The 24,422-nt window shown below is 37.5% G+C and overlaps 1 protein-coding gene and 1 long non-coding RNA gene across 2 annotated transcripts in view; one reads left to right on the top strand and one right to left on the bottom strand.

Annotated features, from left to right (window-relative positions):
• The window catches only part of LOC113074909 (multiple epidermal growth factor-like domains protein 9), a 210,932-nt gene that overhangs the window by 44,721 nt on the left and 141,789 nt on the right, over positions 1–24,422 (bottom strand). The gene's annotated exons all lie outside the window — the stretch shown is intronic.
• LOC113074936 (uncharacterized) overlaps positions 9,370–24,422 on the top strand; it is a 45,973-nt gene continuing 30,920 nt past the window's right edge. Inside the window, exons 1-2 of the long non-coding RNA XR_003280854.1 lie at positions 9,370–9,508; positions 18,968–19,013. This is a non-coding gene — a long non-coding RNA (uncharacterized LOC113074936). The remainder of the gene's footprint in view (positions 9,509–18,967; positions 19,014–24,422) is intronic.

Below are 24,422 nucleotides of genomic sequence, written 5' to 3'. Positions count from 1 at the left end.
GGAGAGCTCTGATGATGAGAAGGAAACTGGATGTGATTCTTTGGTGCTCAGACATTTTCACCATGCCTTCATCTGGGTTCTTCATCTGATTAAAATAAAATGGTTTTAATGTAACCCATTTTTATTTCACTTGAATATAATTTGTCTTATATGCTTCTTTATCTGTCTTTATGCTGCTCCTAGTAAAATATTGCGTATGGTGTTGGATAATCAAGTATGGTGAATATTCTGTACTAGAGATGGTTTTTGGTAGATACACCATTTAATTTTGTAAACAACACATATAATCACCATGGTTGTTTTGATGAAGACATGAACATTTAGTAATATTAATGAAATTCAGTTAGATGAAGAGCTGCATTAGAAGAGACTGCATGGACTTCATGCACAACTGAAGGTGATGAATCAAGGAAAGATCAACATGAATCCTGTTCTGTATTATAATGAAGATGTTCATGCACATTACTGATGTCTAGCTCCTGAGCAGGACAAAGATGAGACATTCTTTTACAGAGATTTAATGAATTAGGTATTTTATATTATGATTCTTTAAATTGCATGAATTGTATGGAACCATAAACTGCACACTGTCACACATTGTCTTACTGAATGACACATTGGCCTTGTCTGATGAAATGTTCAGAATATTATTTGTTGTCTTTGTTACTATTACACTGTAATATTGCTCTTGATCTATGAAATAAATTGAGCTCTTTCCAAATGGGCACTTATGTTGATTTTCTGGTGTCTTAATTCTAAGATAACTATGACTTCCAACTTACATAATGGTATGCTTTTGAAAAGACAACCTACAAAATGTGTCTCAACAGTTTGTTGCCAATGATGAGAATAGAGCTGTGCATTTTTTTCCTGCCCTTCCATCCCCAGGGGCCCAGTAGAGTCCCCTTGAAGAGCAAAACAATTAACATTCCAAATGGCTGTAAATCAAAATCTGATTATAGTTTCAAAAAGAAAATTGGTAGGACAACTCATTATGCTATGTTTACTAAATAATGTTGGCACAGCTTTCAAACATTCATAGAAAAGTGCTATACATGTGTTTTATAAAAGTACTCTTAGTAAAATAAAAAATGTCAGCCTGCCTCTCACATATGTCATATAACTTTGCACAATAAACATGCTTAGATATCCCTTTGTTTAAAAAAAGAAGTATTTTTCACAATTTCATTATTAAACATTTTAAACTACATTGCCCATAAGCCTTAGCCATTCTATCGATGGAAAGTGAAAGTCATGGCGCTGTTTTTTGTAGTTCAATTAAGTTATGTTTCAGGTTTAAGGTTAGGAATCCATAGACAGTAAAAGAAATGGACACAGCGACCCCATTGGAACTCAATTGAGACAAATGAAGCCCAGTTTTAGCGTTTTTTTTAGCACTTCCGTTTCTGACGCGCAGACTCAAACGAAGCTTGACGACGTCAGCAACCTGTCTGACAGATGTAAATCTTCTAAGTGGCTGTGCGTGAAAAACTGTCATCGTTAATCTTGCAGAGACGGCGAGCCTTGAGCGGGGAGTTCTTTGTCATGAGTGAGCAGGAGTAAGGTATTCTGATTCATTATTTTGTATAGTATTTTAAACTGTAACGCCAGTACGCCATATTAAGTTAATTGTCTGCGACGCTTCTCCACCTGTCTGTACCGGTAATGCGACAGAGAGCCGAGTGGTTATGACGCAATCGTTAGCCTATTTTTTACAAAAACTGTTTATACGGGGCCATAATGTAACATAGAAGGTAATGGAGCACTTTATACATTGTCGTGTATCTTTAGAAATAAAATAATGGACAAACAGAGTCTTTAAAACGCCTCAGATGTAAAGTTATTTCGCTGTCAAAGTGACGCCAAAATGAATGGGAGGTCAATGGGAATGCTAACGCAAGTTGAAGTTTCTGCTAAAAGATGGCAGCCCCCACCCGACTTCAACTTCCAGTCGAGTTCCTTGCCCCTTGTTAGGATCTCGGTAAAGAGGTAATTTCACAAAATATAGCAATGCACCATTGTTAACTTGAAGGTACTATTGACGTAATAATTACAGCAAAATTTACTTTGCAACATTAAACGTTTTTTTAATTTGGGCTAAAAGAAAGTCCAGTCACAGCGAGTCCTCGAGTGCCAAGTGGATTTCAAAGCCAATGAAAATCCAGTTGAGCAGAAGCGACACCCTTACTTGTCCATATACGGCCATTCATGACAGGCTTTTCCGGGTTCTTGTGGTGAATTTATTTTCACCCACTAAATATAAAACTAAAATGACGGATTTGCATTGTGGGGTAAACCTGATTCAGCAATAGATTTGTTGATTACAGTTATTTATTTTCAAACAAGGGGCCTCATATTTGCGATTATACACATTCTTTACCCTAATATTAATGTACAATATTTAAGCTCAACATTTTTGCATATACTGTATGAAAAAATAATATTATATTTATATATTTATAGTGTATTAAATGTATACATTTAATCACTTGTGTGTTTTTTGGAGATGTATTACAATCTTGCAATTTTTAGCTCTACCAGTTAAACTACAGAAAAAAAGGAAAATAATAATAAAAATAAATAAATAAATACAATTTAAAAAACACAGGGATAATTTTTTTTTAGTAATTTCCATATCAGTGTTTATTGATATGTCAAACTTTTCAGACAAACAATGCAAATAACACCATTCTTTCTCTCTAGTTTGTCACTATGAAGAAATAAAAACAAAAAAATAATATATTATTGTGAAATATAACAACTTTTAAAAATTACTGATTGATAAAGTAACTAATAGGTACAGACAGAATTATGTAATAGAAAATCCCTTTAAAACTAAATTGGCTAATATAAAAATATATATATAAAATAAAAAAAATGAATAAATAAATAAAAATTGTCAATTTGTTTGCAGAGAAGTTTTATAAAATGCCAAATAATATTTTTACAAACCAGGAGTTGCAAGGCACCAGCTGAAATCATATTCTTTTCTTTCATTTAAAAGTGATTAACTAATTAGAAAAATATTGTTAAGACTAATATTTCACATGATTACCTCTTAATCTCCTGTAATCACTGATCGCTTCTGTTGTGAACATATGCAGACAAACTAAAACGGTTATTAATAATTATATTTTATAAATCATTTTCAGCTGGAAAATGCATTTCTATCATTAAATGACCTTAAAGGTCACACACACACACACACACACACATATATATATATATATATATATATATATATATGGCATATAGAATACAGTAGGTGGGATGGTGATAGTGACAGGAGTGTTCACAGTAGAGATGGGAGTGTTGACTAGAGGAGAAATAATACAAGTAGACATGCTAACGACTGAGAGCAGATGTGCCACACAAGAGAGAGTGATGTGGATGCTTTTGGAAGGGCTGCTATTGTGGAGAGCTGATGGAGAAGGACTCAGTAATCTGTCAGAAATCCTGCAAGACAGGAAAAAATTGAATTTATAACATGATGAATAATTAAAACATTGACAACAAATGAAAGTGACGTGACATACAGCCAAGTATGGTGACCCATACTTAGAATTCTTGTTCTGCATTTAACCCATCCAAAGTGCACACACACAGCAGTGAACACACACACACGGAGCAGTGGGGATCATTTATGTTACGGTGCCCGGTGAGCAGTTGGGGGCAGCGCAAAAAAAGTCGTATTGCCGGGGCCGAGACTCAAACCCACAACTTTATGGTTAAGAGTCAAACTTTCTAAGCACTAAGCCACGACTTCCCCCTAGCAACGGGCTAGTGGTTAAAGACAACATAACTGCAGCGTGTATAATAATAAACAGAACTTTATAATTTGTTGGTAGCGATGCTAAAATAGTCATTATAGTTATTGTTCTTGTTGTAAACACCTTTAAATGATCTAATTTGGTCAAATAAATTAAAGACCTGGGGCCGGTTGCATAAACTGCTTAAACTAATCTTTAAAAAAGTTAGCCATATAATTTGATTTACTCTAGACTTGTCATAATTGTTTAAAGTCAGTTACAAAAACATAGATTGGTCCAATTTTACTAAGAAATATGATTATCTCTTGGTTAACTGCTAGTTGGTCACAGTCTTAACATAATAGCTATGTTTACGCAACCGGCCCCTTTTGTGTCACATGACAAGTTACACAGCATTTCCTGACACAGTCTGCATGAGAGCTGAGGCGATGGTCAATGACAGCAGGAGGAAAAGCTGGAGAGTACGCTTGTACAATATCATATGAATTTGCTGAAATTGTTTGAATTATTAATACTTTGACATAGCACAGGGTTTGTACTGATGGGGTCGTGAGGTATTTAAAAAAGTAAAAAACATAAAATTCGGTGCAAAATGTAACTGCAGTAAAGTTCTGTCGAGGTGCTCAGATCAACACAGACGTACCTCTGGAAATATCTGCCTTAGCAGCTTTTGGTCTTCTCCGTAAACACACAAGATGGTCAAATTCATCCCTCTCCACAAACAAGGTTTGACAGGCCCATGGTCTTCCTTTTCAGCTGGAATAAAGAAAAAGTAACAAGTTGTTGTTGTTGTTTTAATAAGGACTTCATCTTCACTGGAAACTTCTTCAAGTTGAGCTTCGAGTACAAGTTCCCTGTTAATACAAGAACTGATCAAAATCTGATTCTGAGCTGTGAAAATATGCCATGATGAACAAGAGAAAGAAAGAAAAATATGTGTGACTTATTTATGAATTACAGTTCAGAAAAATAGGAAACGAAAATGAGAGAGAGAGAGAGAGAGAGAGAGTGAGAGAGAAAGAGAGAGAGAGAGAGAGAGAGAGAGAGAGAGAGAGAGAGAGAGCATCATAAAGAGCTGCTGGACACTGAATGTTGTTGTAGGAGCTGGAGATGTATGTGATATGAAGAAACTGCAAAACTGAAAAAAAAAAAAACACTGAATCACAATTACATTACAAAAAGGTATTAAAGGCATGGCATTGTGGTTAATGATTTTTAACTACAAATACCACAGTAAAACAGTTATCATGGTAAAAAAAAAAATATGGTAAGTGTTGTGGTCACTGGTCATTTCAGATTCGTTGCGATTGCCACACATTCGTTCACTGGCATTCACAACATATTTGTAAAGAAAACGTCAAACTGCACTTACTTTGACATTAATTGCAGACAATCAGAACAGTACCTTAAAAAATAAACCATAAAATAAAATTGTTTACAAACCTGGACAACAACGCATGGTAAGATGTTGGGTCACGCCTCCTTTTTTTGGGTGGTAACGATGGTAACGACAGTCAAAGGTCATTTGATGACGACACACCCGACAAACGAGACTGTCGTAATACGGCCGCTAGAGGGCGCTTGATTTTAAAACGTAATAATAGGTCGTAATATGCTGCTTGCACAAACGACCTATGTGGTCGTTTTTAAGAGGAGGACAGTCTCAATTGCACGCATCCTGTCACTGTAAACTGGCCTGTCAGTCATCTTGTCACAGTTGACATTCTCCACATTTCATTTCTACTGTATTGGAGGGAAATGAAGTAGCACGTTGATCTCCCAGACGTGGGTCTTTAGGCAGAGAACTTTGCTCATAATATTTTTGCATAATTAAAAGTTAATGGCCAAACATATGTTTATAAATGTTCACATTGTTGTTGTAGATGAAGTAACACAAATGACATTAAATAATGTTAACAGGTTAAATATTTATTATAAGTAATTCAAACCCCTTTATCTAAACCTCTGTTCTTAACCGTCGGTCGCGCACATCTGCCATGTTTGTAGCGTATTTTCCACACTATAAGGCACACTTAAAAGCCTTTAATTTTCTCAAAAAATGACAGTGCGCCTTATAATCCGGAGCGCTTTGTCAAAATGTTGACATTCCCTTTAGCACAGCTCTAGTGGATGCATAACGCAAGCCCAGTAAAACGTTTGACAGTGTCTTCTATTCTGTGCGCCTTATAATCTGGTGTGCCCTATATATGAAAACAGTTCTAAAATAAGCCATTCATTAAAGGTGCGCTTTATAATCCGGTGCGCCTTATAGCACGGAAAATACATTTTAAAAAAATTTAACGTTTTTTATTTGTTTGTAGTTCTGAACAGAATCATTCGTCAAAGCGCAATGGACTGTGGGTAATATTAGCCATCAAAGTGTGCACTGATCCAAAAATCTACCTGAAACAGTCAACCATCCAAGGACTTCTGGCATACTCTTTACAACATACTATGATTTGGGACACACTTATTTCAATCTCACATACTATTTAGGATGGGTAGTATGAACATTGGGACACAGGGTTGGTCTGTTATTCGCACGCACATACCCTGGCAAAGAACTGGAGAAATTGCAAGAACAGATACCAAACTCTTTTTCATGAAACATAATTCTGAACAATTCAGCAAGGAATTTAACTATCTACAATTTAAATTAAAGAGACATTTTAGTGAGCTGGAACATTGTGTGTGGGCTGAGTTTTATGTTGCTGACCAGACTATACTCATCTGGATCTTACTGACCTGGAACTATCTGACCTTGTCTGGCTGCAAACATCACCAAGCCAGCACTTTCCAGAGAGACAGTTTCTTTTTCCTTCACTCTACTTATTTAAACCTCACATTCCCTCATGATTTTTTACAGAATAAATAAAATTGCTTTGCCGTCTAATATTAATATTAATTAATACGTTAATATTTTTTTAAAGAAATGTACTTTAATTCAGCAAGGATGTGTTATTTTATAGAAGTGCCAGTAAAGACATTTATAATGTTACAAACGTTATGTTTCAAATAAGTGCTGTTATTTTCTATTCAAAGAATCCTGAATAGTAATGTATCATGGTTTCCACAAAAGTATTAAGCAGCACAACTCTTTCCAACATTGCCAAGACTAAGACATGTTACTTGAGCACTAAACCAGCATATTACAATGATGTCTGAAAGATCATGTGACTGAAGAATGGCGTGATGGCTGCTAGAAATGAATTTTTGACATCACAGGAATAAATTACATTGTAAAATGTATTCAAATAGAAGACAGTTATTTTTAATTGTAGTAATATAGTATTACTGTTTTTAATTAAATTAGGGCAGCGTTGATGAACTTAAGAGTCTTGAACAGAACTTACTGATCCCAAACATTTGAGCAGCAATGTGTGTAGACATTTAGAAGCTAAACGCATCTTTATACACACACACACACACACACACACATATATATATATGGACTCCGCTTGTCTGGCTGACTATTTAACATTACCCTTAGAGCCACTGTCATCCCAGCTGTACTAGTCACAGTCTGCATGTAGCTGTCCTCAGTGTTCTGTTCATTGCTATGAATCAGCAAAGCCAGTAGAGCACAGTACAAAACACAGACAGAATGTTCTGTCTGCTCGCTGGATTACTGGAGCTATTTCCAGATAGCACTCTGTACAGTTTTCTTTCTGCCACACATACACACAGACAAGGTTTTTAAGGGCGTCCTGCCTCTGGGGACAGCTGTGTCTCTCTGAGTGAGGCTCACTGAGCCATGGCTCCTATACATTCATGTGTGAAAGCAGTGATGGCTGCGTATATGTTTGTGGATACCTTAGTGCTGGCCAGTCTTGGGATGCATGAATTCTTAGATCCTAGATTGCTGTAATATTTCTATTACATGCTGGACTCTAATGCTTCATACATACAGCAGACATGACCCGTTCAGCCTGATGAAAGACCCAATCAGATCAAAAGAACTGTGAATGGCAGCACTGTGTTCAGAGATGGTCTTGACAGAAGCTCTGGGTGTGACCATGTTTGGTTTGACTCTGGGATGTTATGTGCTTTATCTGCTGTCATATAGTTAGACTGTATGTGTATATATAAACTTGCACACTATGTATGTGTAAATGTGGGTCAGGAAAAAAAGAGGAGATTATATGCAGACAGATCCGCTCTTGGTGTCAGGGCTGTGGGATATATTAGATTGAGGGATTTCTTGGACAGACACCAGAGAACATTCAAATTGCCCTCAACCACACATACACACAGTTCAGGATGTCCTCATTCATTCTCTATATGCGACACACTTACATGCTATATGTGTAATGATGCTGAGTCCTGACAATAGTGCAGGTGCGGTTTAGTAATCTCCATTTTTTTTTAGTCCTAGGTATTATGATTTAGATCAGAGAGGATGTGATGGGAAGATAATAATGCTATTTGAAGACAAAAGATAGAGCATGATTTATTAGGATATGTATGGATTAATAATAATAATAATAATTCTTTACATTTATATAGCGCTTTTCTAGACACTCAAAGCGCTTTACATAGACAGGGGGTATCTCCTCATCCACCACCAGTGTGCAGCATCCACCTGGATGATGCGACGGCAGCCATATTGCGCCAGAACGCCCACCACACACCAGCTTACTGGTGGAGAGGAGACAGAGTGATGAAGCCAATCAGTAGATATGGGGATTGTTAGGAGGCCATGATGGTCAGAGGCCAATGGGCGAATTTAGCCAGGATGCCGAGGTCACACCTCTACTCTTACATAGATATGAACTCATATACAGTTTATAGGTTCTGTTTTACTGTAGTTATTGTTGGCACAAAAAGTTTGGAGTTTTTATCAGATCAGAAAACTTGATAAGGGAAATTCTTTAATAAAAGGAAAGAAAAAACAAGTTTTTTCAAACTTACTTTTGCCTACATATCTAAATGTGCAACACGTAGGGTGACATTTACATCTGTGACCTGCATGGACCAAAATTTTCTGTCAGCAAGTTCTCTTTATTTGCTCTGTTCCTTGTGAACATATGCAAGTTGAGAAATGTGCTCATCAGTCTCACATTCAGATCATAAGATGACATTTTTTGTCTCTAAATTACTTGAATGGTAAGATGTATGCTGTTTTTATACTTTTGTGTCTGTCTGTTGTACCTAAAAATTAGATTAACATGTAATTGACATGTTTCTTCTTCTCCAATATCTTTTCTTTCCTGTGGCACCAAGTAAGTCAGGACTGCCATTGTTACTTTCTCAAAAAAACAAAACAAAAAAAAAACCCAGACATGTACTGGCAGAATTCTACACACTGTGGGGATGCAAATTAAATACAGTGCAAACAGTAACTTATAATTCTTCCCTGTACTCACACATGCGCTGGAGTTGCAGTGGACTTTGGACTGTACCAGATGGTTTCTGAGTCTCTGAGAGGGGAGGGCAGACGAGCAGAGTGGAGCGGAGCAGAGGAGGGTGGGGGGTGGAAGAGAATGCAGAAAAGTGGCAGTGGTCTTTTCACTGAGCGTTTGTGTCTGGAGCGTTCACTAGCTTCTACCACTCTCTCGCTCTTATTGTTGCTTAGGTTGGAGCTTGAAACTGGATTTAACTGACTCCTTAGAAGGAAAGTAAAGTGAAATAGAGAAGCAGAGCAGAACGTGTGCTGTACATGTTTTTCAGATATCTCATGTACGAATATAAAGAATGGTCACAACACCAAACAAACGGATGAAGTTGAGGAATTGTGGGTAAGTAGATTTCTGGCTATGTGCTGTGTGTATGTTTGTGAGGTTACGTTTGGGGAACATAAGCATGTTTTTCTCAGTACAGTTTTTCACTTCATGGCAATGGGAGGGTCTAAAGTTAGCACACACGTTTTCTTCATCTAAACACGTGGCGAATTAAATGTTTATATTGACAAATGTAACAGTATTCCACTTTGGCGGCCTTAGAATCTGTTTAGAGGGGTAAAAATGCTAAATTTGATTAGACAAATTAGACAGTTGTGTTCGATTTTCACATACATATTTTATAAAAGTATTACATCATGTCTCCTGTAAAATATTGTGACCCATGTACAGTGGTATTACTACTTGTACAAATATCTCTGTGTGTGTGTGTGTGTGTGTGTGTGTGTGTGAGACAGATACTTATCAGTTTGTATGTGTGTTAGTGGATTTGTATTAATCCTAACAGAGGGGCTGCTCACTGCTGCAGTGTATGATGTACTCAGCTGCCGTCTTTCTCCTCTCGTCTGTGTCTCCTTTGTTCAGACGTCCAGACATCTACTGCATCCAGAAATAGAGACTTTCTCTCTTTCTCTCCCTGGTGTTTTGAGGGGGCACACTCAGAGACACAGTTTCAGACAACATCAAAGCGGTTCCTCACAGCTGTCTGCATGTGCTGCCGGTTGATTGATAAGCCAGGCGATGTAAGAAAAAGCTCTGATTCGTTCTTCTCGCTCTTAATCCATACAGTCGCTCATCAGTTACTTGCTAAAGGGCTTTGAATTGTTTATGCTCATGCTGCATTAGCGACGTGTGCAGAGCCTGCAAAAGTTGTCGGGTAACTTTCTGTACGAGAGTATGGTTGGGTGGTAATCTGAACGAGCGTTTGGAAATATACACCATGTCCAAGAGGATATCCTGAGGGGAAACCACCTAAAATAGCCACTTCGTTTCAATCTCTTTCAATCTCTTATCACAAGTTTTGAGGTTATGGAGAATGAAAGAATGTGTGGCTGAGAAACTGATAAACGACAGAGCAGAAAGGAGGGAGGTAGTGATAGATTAAGAATGAGGGAGAGAAAAGGGCTCACTAGGAAAAGAGACACATGTGGTCTTTGCATGCCGTGAATTCTTAGTGGCTGACCCCTTTGGAAAATAACAATAGGCACATGTGAAGGTCATCCAGACATCATCATCTTCCCCTCATGCTGATCGCTCGCACACACACACCACTGGTCAAATAGAGGAATTTCTACACTTGTGTCACTCACAAACCTGTCTGTCGGCACTTAATGAAACCCACAACTTCAAGTTATTAGAAAGTGTTTCTTGTTGTGTCTGATTCAGTCTGATTTCCTCCCTTTACTCCTCTTTTTAATCTGATTAGTTCTCGTGTCTTTGCTCTGCTGGCTCAGCTGGCTCCATCCAAGGAGCGAGAGGTCATGATGACTCCCATTGTGTGCATCAAAGCAGACAATGAGGTCATTAGGGACCTTTAGAGGTCAAAGTTCAGATTACGGGCAGGCTGTGCTCTTGGTTGGATGTTGCTTTGGTGGGTAAACTGACTTAGATGACGACTGGAGAACCCATCAGATTAGAGTATAATTACTGTAGGTATTTCTTGCATTTAGATTCGAAAAATCTAAATGTCCTTTTTTAATGAATAGGTGTTGCAGTTGTAGAAAGTGTGATTTATTTGTTATGGGTCCGTGGTATTTTTGTAAGTACTCTCCTCCCCTTTTTACCTTTGCTCCATTTCTGTCTTCCAATGCTGTTGCGCAATGTCTGAAGTTTTCACACACTGCCTTGCAAAAAATAAATAATTTAAACCAGCGTGTTTGGATACAATTAATGAGAAATCATCTATTGTGCGTATATGAAACTTCTGCTGAGGTGTATGAGCCCTTTTATGTCAGGTTTACAAGACTTTAAGAAATTAAAGCCTTATCATTTCACGGGACTAGCATTCATAATTTAATTAACATTTCAGGCTCTGAAGTGAATTGGAAGCCCTGCTGGGTTCACCACATGATTTCAAAATCACTGTTGATGGAGAGTAACTTGACCTCAGCCAATGGCATGGCTCCGAGCTGCTATAATCCCTCCCACATGTAAACAATGGCATGTTGCCCAGAGCAACTGCCAAAACCGTCATGCACTGAACTGACCGAAAGTGCCTTTTCCCATCTCTCTCTCTCTCTCTCTCTCTAACTCATATTCTCTTACTCTACTTTTTTCAGTTGTTAGTTCATATGAAGAGAAAGAAGAGTTGCACCTGTGGACAAAACGCTTTTATGTGGGCCCTTGTATTACCAGTTATATTTGCTTTGATTTAACAACAAAATACATATACTTTGTTATTGTTTTATTGTTAGCTTAATTTAATGTTTTTATAATTTTATCTAGATAATACCAGTAATAAATATCGTAATTGCTTTTGTCCCATTTGGGTAACGGAGTAAATCTACTTAATTGTTTGCAATACAAAGCAGCACTTACCACACACACACACAAAAAAAACAAGAATCAAGTTGATCCATAATTAGCAAGTGCTTTGCAATTTGCTTTCTATATTCAGAAGAGAAGAATGTGCTGACCGAAGCTCAGCTAGCCCCATGTGTTGACCGTCCTATGCATTAAAATTCAGCTCTCAGTTAATATATGCAAAAGAGCTTAAAAGATTGTTTGGGCTAGATGAAGTCTGACAGGCTGTATTTAAATATAGTGCATGGTGGCTAGAACAGCAGCGATGCTGGAAATACATTGAGGACTGTTCGATTTGCCAATATAAATGATCCCAGATGTGTTCAGCTTCTAAATGTTCATATGAAATCCATTCAACCATTCAAAAGTCGGGGTCGATAAAATTTAAAATAAGACTTTTAGGTCCAATTTTGAAACTATACAAGGAAAAGCAGTAATACTGTGAAGTATTATTACAATTTAAAATAACATAAATTAAAATAAAATAAATAATTTATGTGATGGCAAAGCTGAGTTTTCAGAAGCCATTACTCCAGACTTCTGTTACATAATCCTTAATCATACTAATATTCTGATTTGGTGCTCAAGAAACATGCTAAGTACCAGATACCGTAATAAGATAATGTTAAATTTATCGCATGTAAACTTTCGGGAGATTACTCCATACTCTGTTCAACAGAAGTAGACTGTGTGATCTCATTATAATTGGCTAAACACAAACATTAATGATGCAAGCAGCTGTCAGCTGTAAGATCAGAGGAGAATTCGGAAGAAAACAGGACAGATAAACAGAAAGAGAGACTCAGAGTTCAAATCTGACACGGTTTGCTGTGTGGTAGATGAAGAAAGAGAGAGTGAGACAGAGATGCCTAGGGCTAAGTCTGACCCAGCTTTGTAAAAATACCATCTATTTCTTCATAAACTCAAACACACTCTCATCTACTAAAGATACTGTTTATGTCCCTGTGTCTCCAACCAAAACAGGGGCACAATTCTCCATCCAGTTACTAAATCAGAAGTAGTGTGCTTTAAATTACACTATGGAGGCCTGACAGTGTTCTTATAGGTTTTTTATTAGACGTATAGTATTTTTTTATTCGATTAAGAAGGGCTGTGCATCCACATTCATCCCAGAATAGTGCAAAGAATAACAGGAAGTGGGTTTCCACGGTTGCAGGGGTCAGGCAGGGTCAACTAGAGACTAGAGGAGTAGAATCGGAGCAGCTTGTATTTGTACCGCACAGATTCTTGAGGATCATTTGACAAATGGTGTGACAAGGACACCTAGTTCTTCTATAATGGTTTGGTCTTTCTTCATTACATCACACTGATCACAGAGCTTATGTGTGTGTTTATGGTTGTGCATTATAAGCGTTAGTGATGCAAATTCTCACCTATGAAAATATAGTCTGTCAGTCATGCAAATGAGTGCTTTGTATTGTAAAACATTTCCTTTTATAGGGCAGTATGTGTGGCTTTTTTCTTTCAGTACTCAACAAAAACAACACAATGACACAACAATAAAGAGAAACATTGAATTGTTCTCTAATAGCTCAGGAAATTTTTCTGTAATTGAATATACTGGTACTTTGTGTATTGTAAATTATAAAGTTTTTTTTATCATTATGCATGCTCATTTCCCATATTTTTTACGTCAGGATTAGCTGAGTTGTCCTATAACACTTGCTTGAAGGTCTTTAAAAAACACTATTAAATACAAATCTTAAAACAAATATACAATTTTACACTTCGCATTATAATGTCGTGACGTCAAAATGAACATGTAGAATTAAAAATTATTGATTATAGTTTTAATTTTTTTATATTGTCCATAACAAGAATATTGTTATCATATCGGCCAGCTTTGTAATATTTGTGATAATGTTTTATTAAAACCTCAACTTTGTCTTTTCTGCTAAAAAAAATTATTTTCTCAGGGAAAATAAAGATTCCTTAGGAGAAGATAATTGATAATTTGATAATTATGCATTTCATGAGAATGATTCATATTGATATGACTGAAACCTGAAACTTCTGAGTTATAGGGTCTTTTCAGAAGCGTATAATCAGAGAAAACTAAATATAATCTCAATGCTGTCTCATAGAAACAACTGTTATATTCTTATATAATATTGTTATATGTACTATACTGCACACATACGTAATAAAGAGATCTAATTCTGTTTTTCTTTCCAACAACAAAGAAACGACTTGTAAATAGCACACTCCCGGTTTTCTTCCAGCTCCCCGCAGCACTGCTTTAGGGAGGCACCACAGAACACGTTCCAGGCATTTTTCTAAGCAGTAAATCCAACCACAGAGAGAAATCACATTCCAGTGTTAATTCACAGATTAATTTAGATGAAGCAAACTCTCTCCTAAACGTTCGAGCACAATCTAATGTTTTTCATAAACATCGTCTTTTGTGTTCCCTTTGTTATCCAGCTGAAGGGGCATATTTTGCAGACCAGAAACGGTCACAGTGTGTTTGGTCATTTTATCCAGCAGAAATGTCTTCTAACACATCATTAGACTTACAGTGTGTCTTAGGAAAACACGAGAGTGCCTTTCTGACTACATTACACATCACCGAACGAGAGCGTGTGTAAGGAAGTCAGCCAGGGCAGTTGAAGAAAGCCAAGTGACCGCTGTGTTTATTTTATTTTAGTATGTAGAAGTCCAGAGAAGCATGTGGTAAATCATGTACTGGTACTCACACAAAACTCACACTTGTACTGTAACAGTTAAAGTCAACATGAAGTGCTGTTAACAACATGTTAGTTCTAGAATGTACATATCATTATAGAAGTAACAGGAATTCATGTTCAGTAAAGTGATTATTATTGTGTGTATTTTTAAGTGAAACATAATACTCAACCAGAAAATATTGAGTGGAAATTTTGATATGTTTGAATCTGATTGGATGATGAAAAGTCAGAAAAATCTATTCAGAATACAAGTTTGCTAAAACAATGCCTAAGTTTACTTGGCTATTTATTAACACCCACAAGGCCTTAGTGACATCAGCGGAATGGGAAAGTTGTTTTAGAAGAAAAGAAAGGTGTTTTATATGTTGGTTAAATAAAAAAAATAAAAAAAAATAAAAAAACATGAGCTGATAAATTGTTCATAATAAAACCAGGACTCAAGAGCATGCGATACAGCACTAGACTGTCTAGACAGAATACATTTAGATTGACTTTAAATGCTATTCTGGCCATATTTAGAGTAGACCTTTAAAGTATCTGCTTAAAGTGAAATCTTGGAATGGCTTGTGTCTTAAAAAGGCTTCCTATTTTCAGTTAGAAAATAAATGTGAGACTGGAAACCCAACTCCCCTCAAGACATCCATTTCAGTGGAAACTGAGAAGTCAGAATAATACCAGTAACAATGAAAGAGCCATGAGTTCCCTTGAAGAGGTAAATGACAGAGGTGTCCATTCTCAAGCCAGAAAGAGAAAGAACAGGTTTGGAATGTAGCTTTAAAGGCAACATGTATTTTGATAAAGTTGCAAGACTTTTGGCCACAGTCCAAACGCAAATTCATTGAGCAACTTGAGTGGTATTTTTTTTTTTTCATTCCTTTTTGACATTCACTGGTCATCTAGAGCCACAGAATGTCTCTTATTTTACCAAATGAATATTTTAGAGTACAAGCAGTGTCTGGGACATGATGTGTTTACTAGCATAATAATAAGCAAGGGTCAGTGTTTTCCCTGCATTTGTCAGCTGCTAAGGAAATGAAGGAGCCAAACATGTGCACATATGTGTGTTTGCTGGTGGTGTCAGATGGAGAAGGCATGTGTGTTTCCTCCAAGAGTGGCCTCTGCTGAGCGTGTGTGTGTGTGTGTACGCATGTATATGAATGAACTTGTTGCACTGCGGTTTCCAGGGTCAAAGAGTGCAGCGTTTTCAGAGCAGCACTGTATGTTTACAGAGCTCATGCACATACATACAGAGAGACATACATTAACACACTCACCTACCCAGAGAGGCCTCTTAGGAGGGGAAACCAAGTTCTTTCTCTGTAAAAACCTACAGTTTTGTACCATTTGATTCTTTGTGTTGTCCTGTTAATGGAATATTCTGGGTTCAATACAAGTAATCTCAATCACGGTGTTTGATTAATAATGATTAAAATGACTGATTATAAAAAATAAAAAAAATTTAACTTTGAGTTACACTTACAATAAAAGTAAATGGGGTCAATTTTTGAGATATTAGAAAGCACAGAAAGTGATGCTTAATTCTAAAAATCAATTCTTTAGTGAAAACGTGTGTATTATTTGAGCTTTAAAGTTGTCATTTTCGCAGTCCTTTTAGGGTTTTATGTTGTAATGTCAGAGAAGTTGTAATTTTTTCCCAAACTGAAATCATGTTAACACACAGTATTTTAATGGATTTTTTTCCATTAAATATTGTTGATTGAGCTTAACTTGTACCGAGTGAAGAAAATTGCTCTTAAACTGCCTGAAACAAACTTTCTAACCTGTCTAGTAAAGACAAAAATAGAAAGATCAAACATGGATCAATACAATTCTCAAGTAAGTGTAAATCTGTAAAGTAATTTTGAACCTCTTGACTTTTTGAAATCTAACTATGCCTAGATTTCTGAAAATGTATGGAGTAAAAAAACCTTTACCTTTAAAAGATAAATAAGTTGAAAGTTTGAGACCAGAGAGAAAAAGAAAGGGCAACTACAAGAAAAAAAGAAATTTGACCGTATTGAAAAACAGAAACAGTCAGACTGTCAAAGGCTCTATTGTCTTTACTTTGCTCTGGACTCAAGACATCCGCATAGTTGTACCTCTCCATGGGGCCTTTGCACAGCTGTGTGTGTGTGTGTGTGTGCATCCTCCTACACAGTTTGAGTTACAGTGTAACTGTGTCAGTGTTTTCTCTAGGAAGAGTGTTTGCTTACAGGCTGCTGGAGAGGCCCTTTTGTTTAACTTTGTGAAGAGGATCATCCTCAATGCGAAGGTCTTCAACAGTATTGTACGCTTACACTGTGGTTAAGTCAATGAATGTGGCAAAAAAAAAAGAAAAGAAAAAAAAGATCACTTCTGTGGAAAGAGACTGCTGCCTTTCAGGACTGTTTGGCAGTCATCTTTTCTTTTTGTTCTCTGAGCAAATTCTAAATCTGTTGCACAGATTTGTTAAGGCAAAGACACATGACTTTTGTGACGCTTATCTAGGACTTGTTTTTTTGGAAATGTTTTATCATCAAATTTGAAGTGCTTCTTACTGAAAAACAAAATAGTTCAACCACCTGAAGCAAGAATATTTGTAGTAAGAATAAATGTACATTTCTTTCTTAGTTTTGGCATTTCCAAACACTATTGTTTTTTTGTTGTTGTTGTTTTTACTATATGGTGTCCCTAAATTTACAAAGACACATGCAAACCTGTCTAATGTATTTTTGCCCAGTTTTTTGGCCCACCTTTTTTATGCTAAATATGGATCCCATGAACAGATTTTTGTTGCTTCTTTCCAAAAGACTGAAAAACAATTTCTGCTTGTTTTCTTGCAAATGACTTGCACAGTACCCACAAACCCTTTTAATTTCTCACTGTAATAATCATCTCTCTCAGCTCACAGTGACACAAACTACACGATCAATAGCACTGAACCTGAAGACCTCAGATCCATGGTCATAGGTCAGAATTCTGGATGAGGGGAGTCTATGAAACAATACTGCCCTCTTCTGGAAAGAGAGAGGAGTAAAAATAGAAGAAGAAGCCAGCAACAGCTCAGAGACTCTGACCTAGGAGGAATAGAAAGCTTTGCAACAGATGTGCTCTTATAATAGCCCCTAATGGAAGTGAAACGCACCAAACCAAAATAGTGAAATCCAAATAGGTTAAATCCATCTTTAGGAAAGTAGCATGAAATTGAGATCATCCCCACCCACTTCTTTACACTTGCTAGGCTCAGGCTATCTATCATTGAACTTCTGATTGTTTTAGGAATGAAAAAAGCTAAATGTATCCTATGAATCAGTCACAGTACAGCTGAATGACAGACTGAGACCCAGACACAATTTGCACAGTGTCTCACAGTTACAAACACACACACACTTTACTCATGTGCGTTGCTAGAAATGGAGCTGTCTGGTGCCATGGCAACCAATGCGGATATCCACCCCAATTCCCACCCCCTTCCTCATCAGAAAGAGAGCGAGAGAGAGAGAGCAATAGAACATTTATTAAAATGGAAGCAGGGAATGACCGGAGAGAGAAGGGTAGGGGGAAGCATGGCTTACAGAAGTTAAAAGGTTAGACTTTGCCTACAATGCAAACAAAGTGGAAATGAGACGAAGCCGGATTTCTTTTCTATATGCAACAAGTTGAACAAAACACGTGAAATGAAGTCCAACATAATAAAATGGGGTTTTCACAAATTCAACATAATGCCAAATAATAAAGAGCTCATTCTTACATTCTACAAAAGGGAAAATTATTACTAATGTCATTTATTTTCTTTATTTTATATTTCTTTCTTGAATAATGATAGCCTTACCCAGTTTTTAATTGTCAATAAAAATGTGTAAATATTTGTCATTCAGTGAAGCACAGTGAAACACGATGACACACACACACACACACACACACACACACACACACACACACACACATACTCACAGACAGACAGGAAAAGCACCAGCATGAGCTAAACATGGCGCCAGGCCGGGGCATCTGAGGACAACGTGGGAGTGAGGAAAGCAGGGGGTTGGACTAAGGTAGATTTAAAACAGGAGAAACGAAAAATTCCACAGTACACAGAGAAATAAATGAAGGTTTAGAGGTAGATTGTGGCAAAGTGAGAGATGGCAGGGGGTGGTGGTTTAGTAAAGACCATGACTTGCCCAAGTTAGCCAAAGAAAGGCATTGGGTTCAGACGTGAACCGCAGTGTCTGTTTCTTAAGAAATTATGTTTAAAGTTTAACTGTAATAGTATTTTACTAGACTGAGGTACGTTTTTGTATTTCCCTTACAGATGAATCTGCAAGTTCAACATGGAATTGAATATTTCGCACATGGAGGTAAGATTGAGGTGATACTGTACGTCCTTTCATACGAATGGTTGCAATAACTGTAGTGATCCTGCAGATGGCAGACTGTCACACCAGCGTGCTGTTGGAGTTGTCAAACATGACACAGCAGAACAGTGTTACTAAAAGGGAGTGGTTGGTGGCACTGCCCCTCACTAGTCACAATCCATGAGTCAACCTGATATCATAATCATAATTTGGGTACAAGAACAGCGGCTATTTAATTCTGAGTGTCCTGTGTGGTGCTATAGTTGGAAATGTCTTCCACAGTTTCTCTTTTGTGTGTGCTATCCAGGACTTATTGTCTATGTGGACAGCACGAAAGCACCTTTAATTATCACTGTACATAAAAATGAGCTAAATATTATGGAAGCTTGTTTCTAACAGTGTAAAAACAATATTGTGAGGAAGTTTAAAATAAGACATAGTCAGATTGCAAGATAGCTTAAAATGTCTCAAAATGTGATAATATATAGACTGAAATATATTTTTATCTTTGAGTTTTTTCCCCCACAAAAGTTGCTATTGCAAGTGACATCACATTGGGAGAATCACATTGCAATAAAGTTACTGTAATGAGAAATGCAAAATACATCATGTCATATTGTGAGATTTTGTTGCTTTACAAAGTCACATTACATTTACATTTAATCATTTAGCAGGGGCTTTTTATCCAAAGTGACTTACAAATGAGAACAATAGAAGCAGTCAGGTCAACAAGAGAACAACAACAGTATACAAGTGCCATGACAAGTCTCAGTTAGTCTAATACAGAACACATTGCCAGGATGTTTTTTTTATTAAGAATATGAAAGACAAGAAAAGAAAACAAAATATAATGTTGCAATTACTAGGAAGTTGCAACATTGTATGATGTAAAGTCATGATTTGGAGAAATAAAGATATGTAAATTGCAACTTGGTTTATTGTGATATAAGTCACAATTTGGATAAAGTTGCATTTGCAAAGAATTCAGTAACATTTTGAAATATAAAGTTGCAATTCAGGAGAAATAAAGTTACAATTTTGTGATACTAGAGTAGAGTTGAGTAAAAAGCCACTTGTAGATTTTGCAGGCACATTTTGAAATAAAAAGTCGTAGTTATGATGATAAAGTTCCAATTTGATTCAATTGAGGAATAAACAGGCTCATATAAAATATTGAGATTGGAATAAAATTGCCAAAGTATTTGCTTTCTTAAACAACCGCAATTGTGTCAGTGTTTGACGCATCTGTGCATGAAGCAAGAGTAAGAAAACATGACTCTGCAGTCTCCTGGCACCCTCTTAGGGCCCATTTTTGTTGTGGAATAGCTGTCCATGGATGTGCCCGATCAAATAAACCTCAATCTCTGAAGGCCTCCAGGCCAAACAGGCCGGTCCGGCTACATCCAGTCCTATCCAGGCTGGCCGCCAATCTGCCTGGGCCTAGCTTGCGAAGTTATGCCCACAGTGGGTATGGGACCAAGGGGAATGCACCCCACCCTCTGTTTTTCTCTCGCCCAGGCCTGGTTGAGATAGCCAATGGTATAACCAACTTGGACCAAGTTAAAGTGGTTCGAGACGAGCTTTTATCCAATCAGAGCACACTGCAGTAGAACAAGTGGGTGTGTGTTGGGGGGGGGGGCTGGAAAAGAGAGAGAGACAAGGCGAAAGACAAAGGAAATGGAAGATGGAGAGATTGACTTGGCACGAGGGAGAAGAATAGAAATTGAGATAGACAGAAGAGAAGGGAACATGTTGTTTGTCGGACAGGAAGTAACGAGTATTGACTCTTGCTGTACTTATTGATCATTGTCAAATGCTGTTTGTCCGGCACAATCACAGAGACTGATTCACATGTGCGCACACTCAAACGTTCTGCAGACATACCATTTTTGTAACAATCTGAAAACTGCCTTTGTTCTTTGAATAGTAACACCCACATTATGATTTCTGGACCTCAGGGCAGGAGGCAGACACACTCAATGCATCTTCCTGCCAAGACTCGCCAAGTTCACTCACCAGTGAGAAATTGGTTAGTGTTACAGACTGACTCCTCCGCTTCATACCGCTCATCCATTTCCAGCCATCAATAGACAGATGACCCAGGCGGAGCGGAGGTGATGGAGGAATGGGCAGAGTGTAGAGCTCCCACACACATTGAGAGTCTATCTATCCTTCTGTCTGTTTCCATAGAGGAAGGGAAGTGGTGATTGAATGAGTTAAGCTGCAATGTTTTGCATTCTGCTTCATGACAGCAGAGTCCTTCTGTCTTTTCATCTCTTCATCTTTTCAACTTCTGTCCTCCTTACATTCTCTGGCTACGGTTTTATCTCCTCAAGAGTCCTCTCAGACACCACACACACAGAACACATTCAGAAACATAATTAAAATGCGCAAACATCCATTGGTGCAACAGTGTGCAAAGAAGAAGGTCAGGTAAATTTGTGTTTCACAGATAAACTTAAAAATAAAGATTAAGAATTGCACCTTTAGCTTGTCCCTGGAACTGAACCCTCAAGGGTACACCTTTGTATATTGTGGTGCATATTGGTACCTTACTATAAGGTACTAATATGCATAATTAAAAGTGGATAGGGTACTTTTAAGGTGATCACCCCATTGACAAGCTGTTGCACCTCTAAAGGTACTTTGACAATGTACCTAATTTTTTTAACCAACTCTGGGTTCCTATGAGAAACCCAGTCCTGCCTAAATAGGAATTTCTGTCATTGCATTATATACCTTGTATATATAGACATTGCCATTTTTCATTGCATTGCGCTTTGGTGCACTTTGTAATACATATGCAGTCTTAATCTAGTCTGTGTTAAAGGAGATCTCTAGATGGAATTGTGATGAAACCCTATTAATATCTGTTTAAGGTTTATCGTGTTCGTGGTCTTTAAGGCAAAGGCTTTCGTAGAATCACAGGCTCCAGTTTGATTGACTTAGTTCATGAAATTTCCATTATGATGCACCAATTTTTTTAAGGTTTGCAAGGAAACAATGTTGTGTTTACATATAATTTTACTGGTTTATTACAATGAGAACTTTGGCAAATCCAAAAACTTCCAGTTAAGGTCCTGTCAAGTTCCTGAAGTTTGCAGATGACACCACATTCATCTGCCTCATTCAGGATGGTGACGAATCTGCTTACAGACATGAGGTTAAAGAGCTGGCTGTCTGGTGCACTCTCAACAACCTGGAGCTTGATCGTGGACTTCAGGAGAAACCCCCCTGCACTCCCCCCACTCACCATCATGAACAGCACTGTGACTGCAGTGGAGTCATTCAGGTTCCTGGGCACCACTATCTCTCAGGACCTGAAGTGGGACCTTCACATTGACTCCATTGCGAAAAAGGCCCAGCAGAGGTTGTACTTCCTTTGCCAGCTGAGAATCCATCATTGAATCCATCCTCTGCACTTCAGTAACTGTCTGGTTCAGCTCAGCTTCTAAATCGGACCTCAGAAGACTACAGAGGGTAGTCCGGACTGCTGAGCGAATCATCGGTACAACCCTCCCTTCTATTCAAGAACTGTACTTATCCAGAGTGAGCAAAAGGGCTGTCAAAATCACTCTGGACCCCTCACATCCAGCACATCCCTCTTTGAACTGTTGCCATCTGGTCGACGCTACAGAGCACTGAGCACCAGAATGACCAGACACAGGAACAGTTTCTTCCCTCAGGCAATCCATCTAATGAACAATTGATAAAAACTGTGGAACACATTACACTTTATATTTATATACACACACTTATTTATCTAACACACATACTTCGTGTACACTTAATTTTGCACATAATATACCTCTACATACATAACTGCAATTTGTATATTGTCATTATTTGTATTTTTTTTTATTATGTGTTTTATCTTCTGTTGCTATCATTCTGTTGTACTGTGAAGCTTCTGTCACGAAAACAAATTCCTCGTATGTGCCAACATACCTGACATGAAGCTCATTCTGATTCTAAATTTATTGAGGTTTGTGGCATCTTTTGTGTCCGTCTACAACTGTGTATCATAAATAGTAAACACACAGTCAAACCAAAAATTATTCAGACACTTGATATAATTTTTTATGTTTTTTTTTTACCAGTGGATGCAGGATAATATAGTTAATTTATGTAAGTGAGTATAGCAAAATAAAGTAAACTGTGACAATATTCCCAAAAATTCTTCATACGGTGGACTACCAGTAAAATTCAACTCATAGTTTATAGTTACAGCCTCAAGGTAACAAATAAGCTTTTATAGCAGTGGGTTTGCCTTGAAGCCCTATTTTTTTTTTTCTGAAGTTTCTGCTGAAACCAAATTTTCTGATTCTGTATTTTCTTCAATATAAAAAAGTCACTCTGTGGCCCTTTAGAATTTTGCTTTGGCACTGAGGTTGAGAACCAATGACTTCAATGATATTTTGAATGTTTCTGCGTGTATAACCATGATGTCATGCTTCTATATGCCAGGCACATTTTATTGTCAACATCGTAATTACAAAAATTCATAGTAGTAAAGCACACTGTATTTACTATTGGACTAGGTGTATGTGTGTTTGTTTGGATAGTTCTGCATGTCTATATACTTATATCTCTGTTCTTATCTGTATCAGAGTTTTTATTATTAGCAGATTGCCACATAGCTACTGGTCATACCAACGCATTATCCCACTGAGGAATGCACACATCCCTCACCCTCCACCCCACTATATCCCTCTGACTGACTTTCTGCCATCTCTTTTTCACCAAATGCGAAGAAAAGGTGGTGATAGACATTGAGAGAAATAAGCAATAATGTAAATCCAATCATATTGTATGTGAGTGGAAAGATAGGAGGTTTGAGTGATGAATGACAGGTGTGTGCTGAATTTGATCAGTTGGTATGATTCTGCAAAAATATGTGTATGAGTAGCGCATTACTCTTTAATGGTTTTATGTGTGTGTGGTTCAGATTGTCTGGGTGTGTTCTTCTAGAAATGTGTGTTGCAGGTATGACTCGGTGTCGGATATGAGCAGGCATGATATACTTGTGCAGGTTCAAATAGAGGATGTGACTCAGGAGGTATGCACTGGGTGTTTAGCGTAAATCGCACGATCTAATGACAGCTGGAGTAATCACATTGTTTAGTAGTCTGAGCCAGTAGTGAAAGTGCTCAGTGACTCATACAGAAAGGCAGGATGAACACACACACAAACAATATAACCCCAAGGGCCTTCATTCACTGAACACTGAGATAACTTGCTATAAACATGAGATAATTCAGGGGGAAAAAGTCTTACATGATTGTTTGTTTTTCTAGATAGTTTCTTTCATCTGTGAAATGAGTTAATTGAGGTTGAAGGTTGAAGTTGAGGTCTACTCGCTCCCAAGTGAGGCTAACATAAACCTACTCATGTGTAATGTACACAATGTTG

The sequence above is a fragment of the Carassius auratus genome, chromosome 5 (genome assembly GCF_003368295.1).
Source record: "Carassius auratus strain Wakin chromosome 5, ASM336829v1, whole genome shotgun sequence".
NCBI classification, from domain to species: Eukaryota; Metazoa; Chordata; class Actinopteri; order Cypriniformes; family Cyprinidae; genus Carassius; species Carassius auratus.
This window is presented reverse-complemented; position numbering and strand designations above follow the sequence as displayed.